Raw genomic sequence first — 20,642 nt, 5'->3', positions numbered from 1 at the left:
CCATCGGACCTGGGGGCCACGGCTACAGCTGGGAAATCCAACCTTTTTACCCCAAGTTACATCTCAGCAGAAAAAGACACTGTCTTTTCAGCCTCAATCCTTCCGTTTCCCGCGTGGGCAAGCGGGCAAAAGGCCAGTCATATCTGCCCAGACATAGAGGAAAGGGAAGTAGACTGCAGCAGGCAGCCCCTTCCCAGGAAAAGAAGCCCTCCACCGCGTCTGCCAAGTCCTCAGCGTGACGCTGGGGCCGTGCAAGCGGACTCAGGTGAGGTGGGGGGGTAGTCTCAAGAGTCTCAGCGCGCAGTGGGATCACTCGCAAGTTGACCCCTAGATCGTACAAGTATTATCCCAGGGGTACAGATTGGAGAGTCGAGACATTTTTTCCTCGCAGGTTCCTGAAGCCTGCTTTACCAACGGCTCCCTCCGACAGGGAGGCAGTATTGGGAAAAAATTCACAAGCTGTATTTCCAGCAGGTGATAATCAAAGTACCCCTCCTACAACAAGGAAAAGGGTATTAGTCTTCCACACTATATTGTGGTACTGAAGCCAGACGGCTTGGTGAGACATAGTCTAAATCTGAAATCTTTGAACACTTACATAAAAAGGTTCAAATCAAGATGGAGTCACTCAGAGCAGTGATAGAGAACCGGAAAAAAGGGGACTATATGGTGTCCCTGGACATCACGGATTACCTCCATGTCCAAATTTGCCCTTCTCAACAAGGGTACCTCTGGTTCGTGATACAGAACTGTCAATATCAGTTTCAGACGCTGCCGTTGAATTATCCACGGCACCCCGGGCCTTTACCAAGGTAATGGCCGAAAAGATGATTCTTAAAAGAAGAAAGGCATCTTAATTATCCCTTACTTGGACGATATCCTGAAAGGGGCAAGTTTCCAGAGAACAGTTGGAGGTCGGAAAAGAACTATCTAAAGTAGTTCTACGACAGCACGAGTGGATTCTAAATATTCCAAAAATCGCAGCTGTTTTCCGATGATACGTCTGCTGTTCCTAGGAATGATTCTGGGCATAGTCCAGAAAGAGGTATTTCTCCTGGAGGGGAAAGCCAGGGAGTTATCCGACCTAGTCAGAAACCTCCTAAAACCAGGCCAAGTATCAGTGCATCAATGCACAGGAGTCCTGGGAAAAATGGTGGCTTCTTACGAAGCGATTCCATTCGGCAGATCTCACGCATAAACTTTTCAGGGGGATTTGCGGGACGAATGGTCCGGATCGCATCTTCAGATGCATCAGCGGATAACCCTGTCTCCAAGGACAAGGGTGTCTCTTCTGTGGGGGCTGCAGAGTGCTCATCTTCTAGAGGGCAGCACATTCAGCATTCAGGACTGTGTTCTGGTGACCACGGATGCCAGCCTGAGAGGCTGGGGAACAGTCACACAGGGAAGAAATTTCCAAGGAAGTGTGGTCAAGTCTGGAGATTTCTCTCCACATGAATATACTGGAGCTAAGGGCAATTTACGATGCTCTGAGCCTAGGAGACCTCTGCTTCAAAGTCAACCGGTGCTGATCCAGTAGGACATCATCATGGCAGTCGCCCACGTAAACAGACGGGGCGGCACAAGAAGCAGGAGGGCAATGACAGCAAGGATTCTTCGCTGGGCGAAAAATCATGTGATAACACTGTCAGCAGTGTTCATTCCGGGAGTGGACAACTAGGAAGATTTCCTCAGCATGAATGAATTCCACCCGGAAAAGTGGGAACTTCATCTGGAAGTTTCCACATGTTTGTAAACCGTTGGGAAAGACCAAAGGTGGTTATGATGGCGTCCCACATGAAGCGCCAGGTCTAGAGACCCTCAGGCAATAGCTGGGACGCTCTGGTAACACCGTGGGTGTACCAGTCGGTGTATGTGTTCCCTCCTCTGCCTTTCATACCGAGTGTAGGGAGAATGATAGGAAGGAGAGGAGTAAGAACTATACTCGTGGCTCCGGTTTGGCCAAGAAGAACTTGGTACCCGGAACTTCAAGAGATACTAGAAAGGATCTTGATTCAGCAAGAATCATGTCTGTTCCATGACTTACCGCAGCCGCGTTGACGGGTGAACGCCGGATCCTAAGGGAAAAAGGCATTCCGGAAGAGGTCATCCCTACCCTGGTCAGAGCCAGGAAGGAGGTGACCGCACAACATTATCACTGCTTAGGTGAAAATGTGTTCCATGGTGTGAGGCCAGGAAGGCTCCACGGAAGAATTTCAACTAGGTTAATTCCTACATTTCCTGCAAACAGGAGTGTATATGGGTCTCAAATTGGGGTCCATTAAGGTTCAAATTTCGACCGGTCGATTTTCTTCCAGAAAGAAATTGGCTTCAGTTCCTGAAGTCCAGAAGTTGTTAAGGGAGTACTGCATATACAACCCCCTTTTGATGTCTCCAGTGGCACTGGGCGATCTCAACGTAGTTTGGGATTCCTAAAATCACATTGGTTTAAACAACTCAAATCTGTGGATTTGATATATCTCACATGGAAAGCGACCATGCTGTTGGTCCTGGCCTCGGCCAGGCGAGTGTCAGAATTGGCGGCTTTATCTCACAAAGCCATATCTGATTGTCCATTCGGACAGAGCAAAGCTGTGGACTCGTCCCCAGTTTCTCCCTAAGGTGGTGTCAGCGTTTCACCTGAACCAGCTTATTGTGGTACCTGCGGCTACTAGGGACTTGGAGGATTCCAAGTTGCTGGATGTTGTCAGGGCCCTGAAAATATAGTTTCCAGGTCGGCTGGAGTCAGGAAATCTGACTTGCTGTTTATCCTGTATGCACCCAACAAGCTGGGTGCTCCTGCTTCTAAGCAGACTATTGCTCGTTGGATTTGTAGTACAATTCAGCTTGCACATTCTGTGGCAGGCTTGCCACAGCAAAAAATATGTAAATGCCCATTCCACAAGGAAGGTGGGCTCATCTTGGGCGGCTGCCCGAGGGGTCTCGGCATTACAACTCTGCCGAGCAGCTACGTGGTCGGGGGAGAACACGTTTGTAAAATTCTACAAATTTGATACCCTGGCAAAAAGAGGACCTGGAGTTCTCTCATTCGGTGCTGCAGAGTCATCCGCACTCTCCCGCCCGTTTGGGAGCTTTGGTATAATCCCCATGGTCCTTTCAGGAACCCCAGCATCCACTAGGACGATAGAGAAAATAAGAATTTACTTACCGATAATTCTATTTCTCGGAGTCCGTAGTGGATGCTGGGCGCCCATCCCAAGTGCGGATTATTCTGCAATACTTGTACATAGTTATTGTTACAAAAATCGGGTTATTGTTGTAGGAAGCCGTCTTTCAGAGGCTCCTTTTGTTATCATACTGTTAACTGGGTTTAGATCACAAGTTGTACGGTGTGATTGGTGTGGCTGGTATGAGTCTTACCCGGGATTCAAAATTCCTCCCTTATTGTGTACGCTCGTCCGGGCACAGTACCTAACTGGAGTCTGGAGGAGGGTCATAGGGGGAGGAGCCAGTGCACACCACCTGATCGGAAAAGCTTTACTTTTGTGCCCTGTCTCCTGCGGAGCCGCTATTCCCCATGGTCCTTTCAGGAACCCCAGCATCCACTACGGACTCCGAGAAATAGAATTATCGGTAAGTAAATTCTTATTTTAACACATCCCTGATAGCCTCTATCACCAATTGCACCCCCCTTGCAAGAGATGCGGACCCCCGTAACCATACCTCCCAACTTTGAACCTGGTGCAAGCGGGACACACGCGCGGCTTCGCGGCGCGCGCTCCCGAAAAAGGGGCGTGGACAATGAAAAGGGGCGTGGATTCACGGGAAGACCCACGATCGCGAGCCACGCCCCCATTTTTGTCACTAAGGGGGCATGCCCAGCGCTCTGTGAGCTGCTGGCATGCCCCTCTCCCTCGGACTCCAGTGAATAGACGCTGTGCGCATGCGCACAGCGTCTATTCACCGCTGCTCTGCTAAGCAGGGCAGCGAGAGACATCTTGTGTGATATGCACAAGCGCGCGTTTGTGGGGGTATATATCGGGGTGTCCTGAGGTACCAGACATGGGCCATACAGCCATAAAGCTCTGTAATACCTGGGTTGCAACACTATCAGAAGTCTGAGAAATACAAGATTTGATAGAGGAAAACCACTCTGGTTCCCTTGCTGGTATCTGTACTAAACCAGTGCTAACCTGATTACATGGAATGGGATCATCCTGGGAGGATACATCCGGACATAGCTAAAGTAGACCACCAAACACTCCACACACACACAGGTGGGGCAGACAGAGTTTCCCCCCCAAGAAAGGCAAGAGAGACACAGAGCCAGCCCACAGGACAGCGCTTTTAGTAAAAGGCAACCCCTTACCAGCGCAGACTGTGTCCCTTAATAGGAGACACAGTCATTTTGCAGCCTCCCCTCCCTTCTACAACCCCCCAGTACCGTTTTACAGTCAGTAGAGCTGCTGTGGAGGGACCTGATCTTCCATCCAGCGCTGTGCAGGCAGGAAAATGGAACGCTGCTGGGTCCGCTCTGAGGAGAAGCTCCGCCCCCTTAATGGCGCTGTCTTCCCGCTCTTCAGATGCTTATACTGGCCTGAGGAAAGTTGCTGGCTGAGATCCACAGACCCCGACAGGCTTGCTGACCAGTGTGAGGGGTAAGCGCTGGCCCAGGGTGCCCCTCATAGCGCTGCACTGTGTGCCTCTGGTACCGTCCCAGGAGCGCAGTTAATACTGCGCTCCCTCCCCATTGCCGCCATCTTCACACCGGCCCCCCGCTTGTTAGGGGGTTCGGTGACTAACTCACCACTCTTCAACTCTGCAAGGGGTTTGCGGCATGCTGCTGGGGCGAGCGGTTCCCCTGTGGTGGAGACCGATCTGACCGCTCTGGAGCTCAATGTCCAGTCAGCAGAATCAGTGGTTCAGACCCCACAGGGTGGACACTGCTTTCCCCCTTAGTCCCTCGCTGCAGGCAGGCTGTTGCCAACAGCCTCCTGTAAAATAACAAACTCTAAATAAACTTTTACTAGAAAAGCTCAGGAGAGCTCCCCTAGCTGTGACCGGCTCCTCCGGACACATTTTCTAAACTGAGTCTGGTGGGAGGGGTATAGAGGGAGGAGCCAGCCCACACTCTAAAACTCTTAAAGTGCCAATGGCTCCTGGTGGACCCGTCTATACCCCATGGTACTAATGTGGACCCCAGCATCCTCTATGACGTAAGAGAAATATAATATCATTATTAAGGCATATATTGTGTAGTATAAGCAAAATGAAATAATTATTTGTGGAACGGTATTGCCATGTTTATAGATAACTGACAAAATGCATTATGGACCATGGCTAAATGTTTGCCAACACTATAAATATTGGTATTAATCTTTCCTGCTCACTTGTAACACCTACATTATTTCTGAATTATGACCCGCAAGCTGCCACATATATAAAGCACATCTAAGTTTTTTACTCTTTCATCTAATGTAATCAGATAATACAGTTGGAATTAAGTGTTTCCCACAAAGGCTTTTTTTTTCCACAAAGAGAACAAGATACCTTTAATCTGGTTGAATTATTTTCCTACACACATCAATGCAATTGAGGCATCTGAATGGCTCACCTGAGCTGCTAGCATGAAAAGTAGAGAAGAACAAAGAACAAAAATAATATTTACTCTGTGTAGGAAAATAATGTTGGATTGTCGTGATTTGTTGGATTTGTTAATGAGAAAATGTGTCTTATTTGCTTTTAAGGTTTACTTTCACTTTATTTCTCTATGACAGTTATGTGATGTGCAATCAAACATTTTTCTGTGGAGAAAACCTTACTGTCTGTTAGCAGAATATTTCACGTAGTATAACAATGTATTGCCTTAGTGTTTCTGCGCACATAGGGGGTAATTCTGAGTTGAAGGCAGCAGTAAGTTTGTTAGCAATTGGGCAAACCATGGGCACTGCAGGGGGGCAGATATAACATGTGCAGAGAGAGTTAGATTTGGGTGGGTTATAGTGTTTCTGTGCAGGGTAAATACTGGCTGCTTTATTTTAACACTGCAATTTAGATTTCAGTTTGAATACACCCCACCCAAATCTAACTCTCTCTGCACATGTTATATCTGCCCCCCCTCCAGTGCACATGGGCCCTCATTCCGAGTCGTTCGCTCGGTATTTTTCATCGCATCGCAGTGAAATTCCGCATAGTGCGCATGCGCAATATTCGCACTGCGACTGCGCCAAGTATCTTTGCTATGAAGATAGTATTTTTACTCACGGCTTTTTCCTCGCTCCGGCGATCGTAATGTGATTGACAGGAAATGGGTGTTACTGGGCGGAAACACGGCGTTTTATGGGCGTGTGGCTGAAAACGCTACCGTTTCCGGAAAAAACGCAGGAGTGGCCGGAGAAACGGGGGAGTGGTTGGGCGAACGCTGGGTGTGTTTGTGACGTCAAACCAGGAACGACAAGCACTGAACTGATCGCACAGGCAGAGTAAGTCTGGAGCTACTCTGAAACTGCTAAGTAGTTTGTGAGCGCAATATTGCGAATACATCGGTCGCAATTTTAAGATGCTAAGATACACTCCCAGTAGGCGGCGGCTTAGCGTGTGTAACTCTGCTAAATTCGCCTTGCGACCGATCAACTCGGAATAAGGGCCATGGTTTTGCCCAATTGCTAACAAACACTGCTGCGATCAACTCAGAATTACCCCCATAGGGAAGATTCAGAGCTAATGCTGCAGGAGGAGTCTGACTGCTAAAGGCACCTACTGCTGGCATTGCAGATCCAAGTACAGCAACCGAAGATGTAGCATTGGATCACTATCGCGACCAGTGGTCACTGATCGCGACCATCAGATATGATGTTTGCAGCATCGGCCATGTGAGTAAACCTATGGCTTCTCCGACTGGCCGCCTTATCCGAGCTGCCGAGGCCAGTAAATCTGCGTTGGAAGAAGCAGACAATGGCCTCTGTACTCCCAGAAAGCATTGACGACACTCACCCGTTATTGGGAATGCTACCCATTGTCGCCCTCTCCCCACCCCCAAGCTTCTGCAGCCTGTCAATTAGGCACTTTGTGTGATGATGCGGGACCTGTTTTGCACATGCACAGAAAGCGTTCTGCACATGTGCAGTCCATCCATCATCTTCGTTGTATGCAAAGCATTGGGTTTGTCTCTGAATCGGGCCCATAGGTAATAGTGACAGAAGAATATTAGTCAGTGTGTGTTGTATAAAATACACAGGGGTAGAATAGGGATGTAAAATGGCCCTGGAAAATATTTTAAAAGTGTCCTCATGTTATTCCTGGGACCAAATTGTCAGCTGTAGGGCCAATGTACAGGATAGCTATTTCCCATCACACACACACTGGCAAGGCTGTAGCAACACTGTTAGTCAAAATCAGCTGAAAACCATCCCCACCCTTTACAAGCAAAGCAAAGATCTTGGAATGTCTCATATGTATTTGGAAAAGTAAAAGGTACATTAATTATGGAAAGTCAAGCGACAAATGAACACTCTAGAACACCCTCCCTGCCGTCAACTCCAATATTAACTTATTAGCATTTACATTTCATCATACTTGCTTACGTTGGCAAGTACCGCTCTGGTTAGAGGGGAATCGAGATGGGTGGTTTGGGGATGTGGCACAGTAAATTGCATAATGATGGACCTGCTTCCACATTTTTTTGCCTCTATATTAGTCAAACAGTCACTGGGGGTGATGGTGTGATGACACACTTCATAGTGAACGTTAACAGGCCCCTTGCATCGACCACTTTACCCAGAAGTTGCTAGGAGACTTGTCCACTTTCTTGGAGGCCGGGAGTATGGTGGCCAATCCCGGGATCGGGATCGGCGGGATCCAGGGATTTAGGCCCAAAAATGGCCGGGATTCAATCCCGGGATTGGAAACTCCAATCCCGGGGATTGAGGGATCAGCGTTGAGCGTCCACAGGACGCTCAAACGCTGCCCGGCTTCCTGCTTCCAGGTCCCCAGCGCAGCGTGAGAGGTCACGCTGCGCTGTCAGCTGCTGGTAGGAGCCGCCAGCAGCTTCAGAAGATGTTCCCCTCCCGCCCGCCCCCAGTATATGGTGAGTTATATGTGCGGGGCGGGCGGGGCGGGGTGGGGCGAGGGGGCGGCCACCTAGGAAAAAGCCAATCCCGGGAATCCCGGGATTGGCCATTTTTCAATCCCGATACCCGGGATTGAAAAAATGGCCCGGGATTGGCTTCCCTAGCCGGGAGACTCTCTCCCAAATTTATGAGTCTCCTAGAAATTCCAGGACAGTGGGGAAGCATGCATTTAATACATAGGTCTATGTCCCTCCAAATAGCCCCCAAAATATAATAAAAAGCAACAGCATTTATAACTGTTTTATGTTCAGTACATTGTTTGTTGCAATTTGGCACTGTTGGGATAAATTTCCTAACCTACCTATTGTGTTAATGTGAGAGTGGCGGTGCGGTGTAGTGCCTGCTGCTGTGCAGGTGTAGACTCACTACTTACTAGGCGCTGCACCCTCTCACCTTCAGGTCATGGAAACTCCGACAGACCTGGAACTCCAAATGGACCCGGACACGATGACCTAGGGGGAAGGAGATTGTTGAGTGCCGTTCCCCCTAACTGCGGACCGAAACGCCCTCCGACAAGAGAAATAGAATTTTCAGGCTAGGTGAAGGTCATCCTCGGCACTCGGCCTCAGAATCTCTCGTACCAGATGTAAATTCAACCTTGCACCTGCGTACAAGGTTCACCGTTCGCCCCTGAAGGAAGGGAGACAGATAGGGACAAACACACACAGAAAGGGACACACGGACAGAGATGTTTCTCACCGTCACAAATCTTGCACTCCAATCTTCTCCACTTACAGGTCCCTGTAAAAAGGCAAAACAGAAAACAGCCGTGCAGGGCCAAGAACTACCCTAGTGTGCGTCCGCTACACTAGCTACATGAACAGAGCCCTCAAACTAGCTCGGGTGTGGGTGGTGCAACACAAACTCTATGCACAAACTTCAAAATAAACACTTTGCCCTGAATGGTAACAATACACATCACAATATCACCGTACGAGATTAAACAGTGCTGTCCCTTTAAATCCCTACCTACCGCTGGCCAGCCCTTCCTTGTCCCTGAATACTATTGTGGCTATGAGTGTGGAGCTGGACCGCTCCTCTACACAGGGGAAAACCTACTTTAGAATTACTGGGGAGTGGGCGCCTCAAAGCCTGCCCACCTCCCCACACACTCACTTGTGCCTACTGCCCCCCCTAAATGCACACAGGCCAGAGGACTGACTTTTACCCACAGGCCTAGCGCCTGCCTATCGTGGGGCCGGGTGGAGTGACCTGGGCCTAGTGCCCAGATCACTCTTATACAGTGGGGCTCAGGCTTACAAGTTGGAGTGGCTTGGGCCTAGCGCCCAGTACCACCCTTATTAACCTGGGGGGGGGGGGGGGGGGGCACTTATTAACTGTAATCCAGGATTACCTTTATACCTTGAGTGTGATATGGGAGAATAAAAGATACCTTGATGTGTGTAACCCACTCCTTATCAGCGTGAGTGGGGGTACGACGAACAATAACATTTCATTACTGTAATTAGAAAGTACAATTACCTCCTTATCTTGGAGGCTTTTTCCCATGCGCCAAAAGAAGCTATTGACTCTATTCCTGTTTTAGATGTGTACAATTTATTTTGGATTAAGGGGTGATATCCAGTTGAGTCAATAATTTCCATTAGGCAGCATTTCCCTTGCGCCAATTGATAGAGTGTACAGAAACTTTTTCCTTTTGAATTCTATTGCCTGAACTTGCCCATTGGCCTAATACCCAACTACCTTGCGCCACAGGCCGTTGGCCTGACAGTCCCCGACGGGCCTAATGCCTGATCCCTAATGGTCTAGGGAAGAGAGAAGGGGGAGTTGACAGGCCCCTCGCCGAGGGCCTACCTGTACCGGTGGGAGAGGCACCAGGCGGGAGCTTCGTTAGCTCTTTTGCATTCCTCCCCTGGTGGTCTCTCCAGGTCCTCCGCTTCAGTCTTCTGCCGCTGGCCCGTTCTGGCCAGCATCGCCGCCGATCTTCTGCGTCCAGCCACCGCTGGACATCTTCTCTGGCATTACCCGCGTCTTCAGGCCTCTTCCGCTGCCTCAGGAACTCTCCGCACGGTGTCTGTGATCTTCTGGCGCTGCCTGTCTCTTCACCGCTCTTTGGCGCGGCCTCCCGTCTTCTCCTCGTCCCGGCGGCGTCTGATGTCACTCGCTGCGGATGGGGCCTATGACGCGGAGAGCGCGGATTGGTTCGCCGCGGCCGCCCGTGATTAGCCGGCGCCCCGTGAGCCGTGATTGGCTCACGGACGGCACCTGATTCAAAATCCCAGCGCTGTCGCTTTTGATTGGCTGCCAAAACGGCGCCAAGTTTGATGCGCCGACGCTGCGGCGCTGTCCATCGCCGCTTCTGTACAACCAGTGCTGGGGACAGACAAGCGGCCCCAGCGCTGATGGCCACTCTGTCTTGCAGGGGACACAGATCCCCTGCAAGCTGCCGCTTGTCCGGCACTGGAAGCGGGCACACCGCCCCAGCGCCGGAACACACTTCCACATTATTATATATAAAGCAGGGCTAAAGAGCATACTTGCCTACCTGACCCTCTCCATGAGGGAGAAAATGCTCTGTTCCTGGACTTTCCTGGTAATGTATGATTGCCATCACCTGAGGTGAGCTAGTTAATTGATAAGAAAGGAGTTTCACCACAGGTGATGGAAATCATACATTACCAGGAAAGTCCAGGAACAGAGCATTTTCTCCCTCATGGAGAGGGTCAGGTAGGCAAGTATGCTAAAGAGTGGAGAAGTGGACCAATGGAGAAGATGCCCATAGCAAACTATCAGCTTTGAGGAAGCATTTATTAAGTACATTCTATAAAACAAGTAGAATCTGACTGGTTGTTTTGAAATCCCTGGGTAAATTACCTGAAGCAGTACTAACCAGTTTTACAGAAGAAAACACCCAGTGCATGCCCAATAGACCCCTTGGAGTCTAGAAGATGTATAAATTTGATATTGCTACTATGAAGAAGAATGTCAGCTGTGAATCCAGATTCAGGAGCCCACCAAATAAAATCAATATATCACAAAATAATAATGATTGCACACATAAACTAAGTAATTAGGTGGGAACAGCTCTCTTCCTACTGCTTATCATGCCGTGCTGTAGCTATAGGAATGGTAATGGCTGTAGAAACAGAAAAGGTGCCTAAACTCCATGGACTTGTGTATGTGTGGAGTTTAGTCCAGATTGACTGTTTAAGGTTAAAGTTTGGTTGCAGTTGCTGGATGTTCCTATTTCTTTTTTATCCAATTATAGAAATTTATCTGGGACTTTCCATTTATTCCTTGATAAATTTATATAATATGTCAGGATTAGGAAAAGGTTGGGGCATGGGGCCCCCTGAGTTGGTGTGGCCGAGCTGCTTCAGGGCATCACAATTGTAACAATTAACCTAATACTTTTTAGCACCTAAACTGCTTTTCACTAATGTAACACTTTTTAACACCCTAATTACTGCTTCTCACCTTTGTAACACTAATAGCCCTGAGCAGCTACTTCTTATTAATGAAACACCTTTTAACACTTAGGGGTCTATTCATGAAGCAGGGAAGCTGCCGAGCTCAGGAGCAGCAGCTTGCTCATGGAGAGCAGGTTGCAATGGATGACAGATTTCATTTGTCTTTCCCTTTATGAGTATCTGAATGGCTGTTGGTTCTTCAAAGTTTACTTTTTTTTTTTTTTTTTTTACCTTCAGAAGGATTGGCTTTCCTGTCCTTCTGCTAGGCATGCTTTGTTATTGCTACTGTATCTTGCCTTTGGTGTTTTTAGGAGTGGTGTGGCAGGCTGTCAGTTTTGCTGTTTTCTCATTTGTTTCTAAATAGTTCTTTGCTGGAATCTCCTGGGAATGTCTGGGTTTATTTCTATATTATGTTTTTTGGGCCTCAAGGTGTTGATCAATTCAGGATTGAACTCGATGGACAATGGTCTTTTTTCAATCTCAACAACTATTTTACATTGTTACTATGATTTAATCTTTGCTGGAGCTAAGCCTATTAGTGGTTAGGGCTAAGGCATCTGGTTTGAACATGTTTTAGAGGACTACTTTTGGTGTCAGTTCTGAAGTTTGATGTACCTAGTCATATTGGATCTATCTAATAATGATTTAGGTCAGATTATGACTGGAATGGATCATGGATAGATGACCTTAGTTATAGATTTATAAGGCAAATATCATGCCCTCCAACATTTTACACAGAAAAATCGGTACAAATCCAAAAAAGGGGCGTGGTCGCAGGTAAAGGGGGCGTAGCCACGCCCCTTTTCCTATACTTTCAATGGAAGTTTGGAGAGCCAAAAATCAGTACAGACCATGAAAAAAAGGTACTGTACCTATTAAAATGGTACAGTTGGAGGGTATGAAATATTGTGGTTTACAGGGTTTGGTGCCATGCTGATATTGATGGAGCCTGTATAAAGGCTAATGCTTCTGTGGGCTGGTTTGTTTGATTGTTGGGAAACACTGTGATCCAGAACCATCTAGTACAGTACAAGTGTAGCAAAAGTCTTTCTGTTTTGTATACATATACAGCATTAATATAACATGTGCGCAGACCCACGTGTTTTGGTTTTAATTCATCATTGTGTTTTGGTTTTGGCAAAACCACCCTCAAGTGCTTTGATTCAGATTGGGTTAAAATAAAAATCGATAATCCTTTATAAAAATTGATAAAAACATCTAAAATCATGTAATTTTTTTCAATCCAAAACCCAAAAAGTGGAAAGATTCAAAGTGGGACTCAGTTCGGATCGGATCTCCTCAAGTGTTCCGGACCGGGTTTTGGATCAACAAAATTCAGGTGGATTCGGATTTCTGTAGAACTGAATCACACATCTCTAGCATTTATATTGCTATGCAGATGGTACCATGTACAATTAGAGAAGTGCGGTGGGCACTTTTCGTGTTTTGTGTTTTGGTTCAGGTTCCATGCTCCTGTTTTGGATCTGGATTGGTTTTGCCAAAACCACCTTTTCGTGTTTTGGTTTTGGTTTTAGATGGTTCTTGAAAAAAACACAAAAACAGCTAAATTCACAGAATTTGGGGGTAATTTTGATCTTACAGTATTATTAACCTCAACAACATTCATTTCCACTCATTTTCAGTCTATTCTGAACACCTCACACCTCACAATATTGTTTTTAGGCCAAAAGGTTGCACCGAGGTTGCTGTATGACTATGCTAAGCGACACAAGTGTGTGGCAAAACACCTGGCCCATCTAGGAGTGGCACTGCAGTGTCAGACAGGATGGCAGATTTAAAAAATAGGCCCCAAAAAGCACATGATGCAAAGAAGAAAAAGAGGTGCAATGAGGTAGCTGGATGGCTAAGCTAAGCGACACAAGTGTGTGGCACAAACACCTGGCCCATCTAGGAGTGGCACTGCAGTGGCAGACAAGATGGCACTTTAAAAAACTAGGCCCTAAACAGCACATCATGCAAAGAAGAAAATGAGGTGCAATGAGGTAGCTGTATGACTAAGCTAAGTGACACAAGTGTGCGGCACAAACAACATGAGACAGGCTGGAATTTGCCCAGATGTAATACACGCACACTATTGGTGGCACAGGAGAGCATATCCCTAAACACACACACACACACACACACACACACACACACACACACACACACACACACACACACACGGCAAAGCCTGTAAAGCTAATGGCAACACAAGTCTCCACCACTGGACTGATGCAGCACAAGACAGCACCAATGGACTGGACTTATACGGCAGTACCCCTGGACTTATACGACAGGATGGCACTTTAAAAAACTAGTCCCCAAACAGCACATGAGGCAAAGAAGAAAAGGAGGTGCAAGATGGAATTGTCCTTGGGCCCTCCCACCGACCCTTATGTTGTATAAACAGGACAGGCACACTTTAACAAACCAATCATTTCAGCGACAGGGTCTGCCAGAAATTACTGGTTTATTTGGGCCCCCACCAAAAAAGCAATCAATCTCTCCTTGCACAAACTGGCTCTACAGAGGCAAGATGTCGACCTCATCCTCATCCTCCGATTCCTCAACCCTTTCAGTGTGTACATCCTCCTCCTCACAGAGTATTAATTCGTCCCCACTGGAATTCACCATCACAGGTCCCTGTGTACTTTCTGAAGGCATTGCTGGTAAGGTCTTCCCGGAGGAATTTATAATTCATTTTGATGAACATCATCTTCTCCACATTATGTGGAAGTAACCTCCTACGCCGATCGCTGACAATTTTACTGGCTGCACTAAACACTCTTTCGGAGTACACACTAGAGTGGGGGGGGGGGGGGGGGGGGGCAACTCAGGTAAAATAAAGCCAGTTTGTGCAAGGGCATCCAATTTGCCTCTTTTTCCTACCAGTATACATACGGACTGTCTGACATGCCTACTTGGATGCTGTCACTCATATAATTCTCCACCATTCTTTCAATGGTGGCAGAATCATATGCATTGACAGTAGACATGTCCCTTCAGTCCGGACCAGATGTCAGCACTCGCTCCTGACTGCCCTGCATCACCTTGTAGTGCTAATGGGAGATCCTAGGGTGGCTCCTGGGTAAGTTAGCTCTCTGGAAGTGTTTTAGTAATAGCCTTTATCATGAGGCCTACTGTGACAAATTACATGGCCCTATGTGGGCACTGCTATTATGTAGGTTAGGACTGCTGTATCAGAGAAGCCGTGACGTGGCCAGCAGCTGAACATGTGTTTGCAAACATTTGTGACTAATTCTCTGAATTTTATTACCAGATAGGTTCAGGGATGGTTACAGGTAATTTTCAGTGTGCGGAAGGGAATTTAGGGGTGGGGATTTGCACCCCCCTCCTCTCTGTCTGTTGTTTGTCTGTGACCCCTCCCCCTTCCAGCACCTGATATATAATTATCTCCAGGTATGATTGAGCAACTGCCAAATTGTTTGTCTGCTTGTGTGCAAGAGGCATTGAATGGGAGCAGCATTTGGAAGGCATGCTGTTCCTTGTAGTGCCAATGGGAGATCCTGGGGGTGGCTCCTGGGTAAGTTAGCTCTCTGTCTGGAAGTGTTTTAGTAATAGCCTTTATCATGAGGCCTACTGTGACAAATTACATGGCCCTATGTGGGCACTGCTATTATGTAGGTTAGGACTGCTGTATCAGAGAAGCCGTGACGTGGCCAGCAGCTAAACATGTGTTTGCAAACATTAGTGACTAATTCTCTGAATTTTATTACCAGATAGGTTCAGGGATGGTTACAGGTAATTTTCAGTGTGCGGAAGGGAATTTAGGGGTGGGGATTTGCACCCCCCTCCTCTCTGTCTGTTGTTTGCCCTGCATCACCGCCAGCAGGTGGGCTAGGAAATCTTATCCTTTTCCTTGCAGCCCCAGTTGCGAGAGAAAATGAAGGAGGAGCTGTTGGCGGGTCACGTTCCGCTTGAGTCGACAATTTTCTCACCAACAGGTCTTTGAACCTCTGCAGACTTGAGTCTGCCGGAAAGAGAGATACAATGTAGGCTTTAAACCTAGGATCGAGCATGGTGGCCAAAATGTAGTGCTCTGATTTCAACAGATTGACCACCCTTGAATCCTGGCAAAGCGAATGAAGGGCTTCATCCACAAGTCCCACATACTTAGCGGAATCACTCCGTCTTAGCTCCTCCTTCAATTTCTCCAGCTGCTTCTGAAAAAGCCTGATGAGTGGAATGACCTGACTCAAGCTGGCAGTGTCTGAACTGACTTCACGTGTGGCAAGTTAGAAGGGTTGGAGAACCTTGCACAAGACGGAAATCATTCTCCACTGCGCTTGAGTCAAGTGCATTCCCCCTCCTTTGCCTATATCGTAGGTGGATGAATAGGCTTGAATGGCCTATTGCTGCTCCTCCATCCTCTGAAGTATATAGAGTGTTGAATTTCACCTCATTACCACCTCTTGCTTCAGTTGATGGCAGGGCAGGTTCAGGAGTGTTTTCTGGTGCTCCAGTCTTCGGCACGCAGTGGCTAAATGTCGAAAGTGGCCCGCAATTTTTTGGGCCACCAGCAGCATCTCCTGCACACCCGTCATTTTTCAAAAAACTCTGCACCACCAAATTAATTGTATGTGCAAAACATGGGACGTGCTGGAATTTAGCCAGATGTAATGCACGCTTAATATTGGTGGCATTGTCCGATATCACAAATTCCCAGGAGAGTCTCATTGGGGTAAGCCATTGTGTGATGATGTCCCTCAGTTTCCGTAAGAGGTTGTCAGCGGTGTGCCTCTTACGGAAAGCGGTGATACATAGCATAGCCTCCCTAGGAACGAGTTGGCATTTGCGAGATGCTGCTACTGGTGTCGCTGCTGTTGTTGCTGCGGAAGGCAATTCATCTACCCAGTGGGCTGTCACAGTCATATAGTCCTGAGTCTGCCCTGTTCCACTTGTCCACATGTCCATGGTTAAGTGGACAGTAGGTACAACTGCATTTTTTAGGCCACTGAGGACATTTTTTTCTGACGTCTCTGTACGTTCTTGGTATCACCTGCCTAGTGAAGTAGAACCTAGATGAGATTTGGTACCGGGGACACACTACCTCCATCAATTCTCTAAGTCCCACTGAACTAATAGCAGATACCGGATGCACATCTAACACCAACATAGCTGTCAAGGCCTCAGTTATCTGCTTTGCAACAGGATGTCTACTGTCATATTTCAACTTCCTCGCAAAGGACTGTTGGACAGTCAATTGCTTAGTTGAAGTAGTACAAGTGGTCTACCGACTTCCCCTCTGGGATGACGATTGACTCCCAGCAGCGGCAGCAACAGCAGCAGTAGGCGCACCACTCAAGGATCCTCTGGAGGAATACCAGTTAGGAGAGTACTCCTCAGTCTTGCCAGTGACATGGCCTGCAGGACTACTGACGTTCCCGACTGAGGAGGAAGTTGACGTTGAGGGAGTTGGTGGTGTGCCTTGCAGGAGCTTGGGTACAAAAGGAAGAAGGGATTTTGGTGTCAGTGGACTGCTTACACTCTTACCCAAAGTTTCTGAACTTGACAATGACTTCTGATGAATGCGCAGCAGGTGACGTATAAGGGAGGATGTTCCTAGGTGGTTAACGTCCTTACCCCTACCTATTACGTATTGACAGAGACAACACACGGCTTGACACCTGTTGTCCGGATTTGTGGAGAAATAATTCCACACCGAAGAGGTGGCTTTTTTGGTATTTTGCCCAGGCATCACAATGGGCTTATTCATCCCACGGACAACAACTGCCTCCCCCAGTGCCTGATTTAAACAAACCATATCACCATCAGAATCCTCATCGTCAACTTCTTCCCCAGCGCCAACAACACCCATATCCTCATTCTGGGGTACTTCAACAGTGACATCTTCAATTTGAATATCAGAAACTGGACTGTGGGTGCTATTTCCAGCACTTGCAGAGGGCATGCAAATGGTGGAAGGAGCCACCTCTTCCCGTCCAGTGTTGGGAAGGTCAGGTATCGCAACCGCCTCTCCTTGGAGCTTTGTGTTATCATCTTAGAACGCACAGTTCTTTGCTGTGTTTTTTTCAGTTATGAGGGCTTCCATCATCATGTGTAGCTGAACCACTAGTCATGAACATAGGCAAGGGCCTTAGACGTTCCTTGCCACTCCGTGTCGTAAATGGCATATTGGCAAGTTTACGTTTCTCCTTAGACCATTTAAATTTTTTTGGGTCTTTTTACTTTGGCTTTTTGGATTTTACATGCCCTCTACTATCACACTGGGCATCGGCCCTGGCAGACGACGTTGATGGCATTTTATCATCTATGTCATGGCTAGTGGCAGCAGCTTCAGCATTATGAGGAAATGGTTCTTGATCTTTCCCTATTTTATGCTTCAAATTTTTGTTCTCCATTATTTTTTTGGAGTTATATAACACAATATGCGGCACAGGAATGACTGATGGCTGATGGCCAGGACACTACCACTGGTCTGATGCAGCACAACACAGCAACACTGAACTGATGCAGCACAACACAGCAACACTGAACTGATGCAGCACAACACAGCAGCAATGAACATATGGCAGCAAGAGGACACAAACACTGTGACTGGACAAATACAGTACAAGACACTACCACAGAGGACACTGAGGACATTGAGGACGGAGACACGTCCTCTCTCTACACTCTCCAATGCCGGAGTGAAAATGGCGGGGATGCTCGGCTCCTTATATGGAATCCAAACCCCGCGAGAATCCGACAGCGGGATGATGATGTTTTGCCTCGTTCTGGTTTCCGAGTCAGGTGGGAAAACCCCAGCCTGGCTCGGATCCGAACTCGAATGGTGAAGTTCGGTACAGTTCGGTTCTCTGAGAACCGAACCCGCTCATCTCTAGTAATTTGGGATAATGGAGAAAAAAACATCAGGCTTATGCAGTTTAAAAGCACAGAGTAATGTACACTGTATATCAATCCTGTATTGTGTTATGTGGTGTGAGGATAATAACAAATGAAATACAAGTGCAGGAGAGGGCGGATGCTTCCTTTTCCTCTACACAAGCTGCTCTCCTAATACTATTCCTACAGGAGAAAGTGCATTGTGATAGGTTACTGCAGTCACTAATATACATGAAAAAAAAGATTCACACTGGATGTGAGTTACTGGGAGGTGACGGCCTGCCTTAAAGTGCTTTAGGCAGCAACACGGGGCAGGGGGTAGAAATTCCTTTCCTTAAAGCTAATGTTACATTTATTATGTATATATGCATACCCTCCAACTGTACCTTTTTTTCATGGCCTGTACCGATTTTTGACTTTCGAAACTTCCATTGAAAGTATAGGAAAGGGGGCATGGCCAGGAAGGGAATGAGGGGAGAAGCTGGTAACTGTGTCCAGGGGGAATGGGAGGGGGGGGGGGGGGGTTGTAACTGTGTCCAGAAGGGGATGCATGGGAGAAGCTGGTAACTTTGCCCAAGAGGGGTGGGGGAGGGGGGGAGGGTGCTGGTAACTTTGCCCAGGAAGGGATGGAGGGGAGAAGCTGGTAACTGTGTCCAGGTGGAATTAGGAGCTGCTAACTGTGTCCAGGTAGGGATGCAAAGGAGAAGATGGTAACTTTGCCCAAGAACTGATGCATACCTCCCAACATGACCCTCTCCAGGAGGGACACAATGCTCTGCTTCTGGACTTTTCTCTTCATTTATGATTGCCGGCACCTGTTTTGAACAGGTAAATGAATAAAGAAAGGTGTTTCAGCACAGGTGATGGCAATCATAAATTAAGAGGGAAGTCCAGGAGCAGAGCATTGTGTCCCTCCTGGAGAGGGTCATGTTGGGAGGTATGCTGATGGGGGGGAGCATCTGGTAGCTTTTCTCAAAAAGTGATGGGGGGAGAAGCTGGTAACTTTGCCCAGGAAATGATGGAGGGGAGAAGCTGGTAACTGTGTCTAGGGAAAGAGAGGAGCGGCTAATACTATTGATAACCGCATAATACTGGGTGCTGTTTCTTTGTTTTCAGCACTGTTTTTATTTTTTTCTAAATTACAGGCTTCTAGTGGTTCTTAGGCATTTATATCTATTTTTGCTTGTCCCCATTATTAATATGTGTAAAGTGTTAGGATATGGTGCGCTCTGTACCTGTCTCCTTCTGTGTACCAGTCTATGGGTGCATCCCCTAGCGTTAGACCTCTAGTGCCATCTATCCTTTAATAGGATTAACTGAGCCAGTGCTGTCAGACTTAGGGGGTCATTCAGAGTTGATCGTAGCTGTGCTAAATTTAGCACAGCTACGATCATCTTCCCTACATGCGGGGGGATGCCCAGCACAGGGCTAGTCCGCTGCGCATGTCAGTCCGGCCCCCCCCCAGCACAAATACAAAGCATCGCACAGCGGCGATGCTTTTGTATTTGTGGAGTAACTCCCAGCCAGCGCAGCTCCTGCGGCTGGCCGGGAGTTGATCATCGCTGCCACTGGCCGCAGCGGCTGCGTGAGATGTCACGCAGCTGCCGCGGCCCGCCCCCCAATGGTCTGGCTTAGCGCCGCCATCCAGCCCCCTCCCGCCCTGCGACCTCCTCTGCCTGTCAATTAGGCAGAGGCGATCGCTACTGAACGACGAACTTTGGCCGTCCGGCATGCGCCGGCGCACTGCGGCGCTGGCGCATTTCCGACCCGAACGCTGCGCTGCGATAAACTGCAGCGAGCGATCGGGTCGGAATGACCCCCTTAATCCCCTGCTGTAATGATTTAATCCCCTGCTGTATTGTTCTCTCTGTATTGTATTGCAGCTGCGAACAATAGATGAAAGGTTTATGCTAATAAACCTTGGTGCACCTTGGCGCAACAGAGAAGGCTAGATGAGCTCCATCTGTATGATGTAAGTTCCTGTTCCTCCATCTCAGAGAGTGAGGATAGTGTGACACAGAGAGACTGAGAGACAGAGGTGGTCATTCCAAGTTCGCTCGCTAGCAGTTTTTAGCAGCTGTGCAAACGCTAAGCCGCCGCCCTCTGGGAGTGTCTTTTAGCTTAGCAGAAGTGCTAACAAAAGAATAGCAGAGCGGCTACAAAATTAAAATGTGCAGTTTCAGAGTAGCTCCAGACCTACTCCTAGCTTGCGATCACTTCAGACCGTTCAGTTCCGGATTTGACGTCACAAACACGC

The sequence above is a fragment of the Pseudophryne corroboree genome, chromosome 5, assembly GCF_028390025.1.
Source record: "Pseudophryne corroboree isolate aPseCor3 chromosome 5, aPseCor3.hap2, whole genome shotgun sequence".
NCBI classification, from domain to species: domain Eukaryota; kingdom Metazoa; phylum Chordata; class Amphibia; order Anura; family Myobatrachidae; genus Pseudophryne; species Pseudophryne corroboree.
The sequence above is the reverse complement of the archived record's forward strand: the minus strand, read 5'-3'. Positions refer to the sequence as shown.